This window comes from Malaya genurostris, unplaced genomic scaffold, assembly GCF_030247185.1.
Source record: "Malaya genurostris strain Urasoe2022 unplaced genomic scaffold, Malgen_1.1 HiC_scaffold_41, whole genome shotgun sequence".
NCBI classification, from domain to species: Eukaryota; Metazoa; Arthropoda; class Insecta; order Diptera; family Culicidae; genus Malaya; species Malaya genurostris.
This window is the reverse complement of record NW_026682672.1, coordinates 20,001-24,665: the sequence shown is the minus strand read 5'-3', so window position 1 is coordinate 24,665 and position 4,665 is coordinate 20,001.

Below are 4,665 nucleotides of genomic sequence, written 5' to 3'. Positions count from 1 at the left end.
CAAATTATCATATCTTCTAAAATTCCGCTACCGGGTCTTCTTTGGATGGCAGATAATTCGACGCAATGCTGATGGTCAGGAGCAAGGATGCACACCTCATCTCATCGCTTGTTTACATCGTCTTGTCGAAAAGTTGCTGTCAAAATTGTCATTTTGAAGGAGTCAGTGTGTTCGTGCATACCGTATATCTAGGCATATACACGATGAAAGCAACAGTAGCAGAATCGCCACAAGGGATTTGTCGGAGTATCCACTGAACCGAATCGAAACTTCGAGCAACATAATTTTTTCCTCGATCATCAAATCATATAAAAGAAACGTTGGTAATGTCAGAATTTTAGTTTTTCGTTTTGAACACAATTAGATGGAACCTTTCCCAAAAGTAATTTGTATGGAAGTAAAGGATTAATTATTAAGAAAAGTTTGTGTAATATAGCTTAGAAAGTAGTGAACAAGTGAAATGTTTTAAATATACAGTTGTTCGTATGAATTCGTAAACCAAAGCTTATTTGTGAACCTGAATCCGGCCGAGCGAAACTGAGCTAAACGACAGAGATTGTTATCGAATATACGACGTAAGCATATGGTCTCGCTTTTCTGAGCTAACCGATACAATCTGAATGAAATTGTGAAAAAAATCAACCCAAATTCGTGTCTGAAATTATCTCAACGAAAAAAAATTGTTCTAATGAGACTGTTAGAATGACAAGAGAAAGACATTCTTGCAATAACTATTTGCAGTAAGAAGAGGTTTTGAGGTAGGACTACGTCTTTCTTTACTATGCTTACCTGGGTGCACTTCCAAAATTTTACAACACGGAAGTGTAACGATCTCCATAACTTTTTCCCTGTTTGAGTATTTTCTCTAATTCTTCCGCGAAACGAAGGGAAAAAGATGTAAGATTATTATTAATACCACTTTTATTGCGAAAATAATGTTTAAATAGTGAAAAATAGGTCCAAATACGAAACATCGAAATCAACCGAATCTATAAATAGACCCTGTGTTGTGTTTGCTAGCTTCAGTCTGTGATAATCCATGAACGGAGACACATCGGGTGCGCAGGCTGCCATCTACGTCAAGACAGTGGAACTACAACCGGTATTATGCAACTGGTGCTTCAGTCAATGGCGAATATGAGGTTCCATTCGTCCAGATGAAAACAACAACTAGTTCTGTGAGCATATCTGCTGCTGGACATTCGTAGTGTGCGTTTCGCTTCAAACAAAAGTGATTGCATTATCTTGCTGGTCGTTTGCATTGGAGAAAAAGAATACGAAAAGTGGGCAACGTTTTGTAACATTGTACACAATCAGTAGTTGTAACGGCTCTCGATGTTATCTATAACATCTAACTATTAAGATTGCTTCTTTGCAAATCGAAGGTAAAAGTCATCCGTTTAGTGCAAATCTTGATTAATTTGGCTAGCATTGTGCACTTTTCGTTATGCTAAATTTGCACCAAACGAACGTTAACTATCATTTTGCTGCATCGCGTTCGAGAAAAATATTCCGAACAGTGATTAATATCGTAGAGAATCCTACATTTTGGTCTTTCTGAATGCCAGAAATGAATCCCGGTCAGCATTTTGATAGTTTCTTTCACTGAAATATTAAGATAAATGAAATATATAAGCAATGCCGTCAACATCCAGCTGCTGGTCGTTCGCATTCGATAAAAATACACCGAAATGTTAGCGATGAAGAAAAATCAATTAATCGGTTATTCTAAGGGTTTCCCAAAGTACTGTTATAATTATTTTTCTTTGAAATATGCAAATCGGAAGTAAAAATAATCCGTTTCGAAAAAATCTAATGAAATAATCGGTATAGTTCACCTACATTCAGTTGCTTTCAGTTCAAGAAAGTGTTTAATATAGGTGAAAATTCCACAATGTGGCACCCTTTGGGACTAGAAATGAAACATTATGATAGTTTCATATCGGAAATCTTTCATGAAGCAACTTTCCAAATGCTTTAGTTTTAAAAACCTAATATGGGTGGAGCTTAAAGCAGTTATTTTGAAGTTAAACTTGATTTCGACTCGGGTGATAATCGTGGAAAACTGGGAAACGGCTGTCTCAGTCGTATAATACTAACGAATGTTGTTTATCGTTGGTGGGCAGTTGTGACACTGTACGTAATTTATGCAAACAAAATAAATGTTATGCAGTCAATAGTTAAAGTTGTTTTAAATAATTTTTGATTCAGTATTTATGTAAATGACCATTTGTTTTCGTAGTATCTTAAAGCATCTTCTAAAATTGACCAGACAACATAGCGTCAAACATCGAAAATTTGACTATAAACGATAGACTTTAGTAAGTTTTCACATTGTATTATTTGTTGAACGCTTTATGTTTTTGTTAATGAAACACAATAAAATTTTCCAGTTTTCCTTGAAAATGTAAACAACATTCGTTTAAGTTATAAAACTGAGACAGCCGTTTTCTAGTTTTCCACGATTATCACCCCAGTCGAAATCAAGTATAACCTCAAATTATTCATATACATTCTGGTTTTCGTATGCAAATATACGGAATATACGGAAAATTACGGACAGACAGCTGCAAAAGTGTATAAAGCAATACAATGCTTTGAACGATAATAAATTGTGCAATATGATGGTAAGGAAAGAGTACCTCATTGAATATCGAAAAAGAGGGATTTTTCCATCACACATTGTCAATACAATGAAATACATTTACGTTTTACAAATAGCACTTCTGAACATAGAAATACAGTATATGTACTACAAACTAAAGCAGCTTAAACTCAATCTCCAGGTGAGTCAACAACAAATGCAGAACGTTACTACAACAGAGCTCACTTAAAAATTCATAATCACCCAAAGCCAGTCATTCGATAACAAATGACGTATACAGAAGAGGAAAGCAGACTTTAAAATAACCAGACTACTACTGAATGCTACACATCCAGCAAACAGTATACCAAACTTGAATGAAAACTTCTCAAAGACAACCAAGATGTATGTATCCTAGAATCAGATAAAGGTAAAAAGATGGTCATTATGTATCAACATGATTACGAACGTAAGATGTCTCTCTTACTGGGCAGTACAAAATACAAAGTTCTTCCTAGGGATCCAACATCGACCATTCAACGAAAAAATAACGACATTATTTCTCGAATGTATAAAATAAGGCTCATAGTTCAAATAACGTTACGAAAATTAAAAACCAGTACTGCCCTTTGTCCTTCCATCTACGGCCAACACCAGGCACACAAATGAAATCTGCCTCTTCGTCCTGTTGTTCCTAACATAACCGCCCCAACATACAACTTAGCGAAGTACATAGCAGTGGTTTTGAAACAGAGCTTCAACGGTAAATATAACATCGTTGATAGTTTTTAATTTTCGAAGTATTTAAACACGATAACAATACCAAAAGACAATAATTTGGTTTCGTTCGACGTAGTAGCGCTTTTCACGAACATTCCAAAAAATTTAGTCATCAACATCATGAATTGGCCTAGCATTAAAACAGCCAAAATATTAACCTGGATTTGTTCATAGAGATTGTTTATTTCTGTATTAACAACAGTTATTTCCGCTTCTGAAACAAATTTTATCTACAGACGTTTGGAACCGCCATGGGTAGTCCGCTATCACCAATATTAGCTGACAGAGTCTTGGTAACATTCATCGACACAGTGATTAAAAATGTATCGTTTAAAATACCGGTACCTCGCAAATATGTTGACGGTTTCATTCTATCGTTACCTCACGATCAAGTCCAATGCACGTTTGACAAATTCAACAGCTATAATGAAAACATCCAATTTACCGTAGAAGTAGAATCAGAACGAAAATTACCCCTTCTGGACAATTTACTAATACGAAATGAAGATCAAACCATAAGCACACAGTGGTATTCTAAACCTATAGCATCTGGAAAGTTGTTAAGCTATCACTCGTTTCATCCAATGACAATGAAAATCAATGTAGGCTTAGATCTCATAAAACGAATTACCGATTTAACTACAAATAAATCAGCAGATCAACAAAAACATATAATATACCAACATCTGAAGCGAAATGGTTATCCATCATTACTCATAAACCGGCTAATCAACAATTTTCACGCAAATCAGCCTCACAATAACACACTACCATCAAATTTAGTTGCTGAAGACCAGATCGATATAACCCAGGAGAAGCTGTAATCAACGATAAAATCACTATGACAACCAACGATATGCAACAACCAATTCGATATAGATCCATACCATAACGTTTCCTGAATACTCTTTCTAGTTAGTTTTAATTCTATCTACGATCTCAGAGACAGGCACAGTTAGAGTTTTCATGTTACTTTATTTATTTATTTTTTGTAATTTGTTATGTTGAGATAAAGACTAGCGATAGTTGTATTTTTTGGCCAAAAAATGTATCTGTTGGATATTTGTAATCTGTAGATGCAAACGACGAGAAGGTTTTATGCCTGTTGGAGAAAGAGGCTTAAAGAACCTCAGCTCCAGCGGGCTTTTCCCGGCTCCAAACAAATAAACAAATAAACAAATAAACAAATAAACAAATAAACAAATAAACAAATAAACAAATAAACAAATAAACAAATAAACAAATAAACAAATAAACAAATAAACAAATAAACAAATAAACAAATAAACAAATAAACAAAT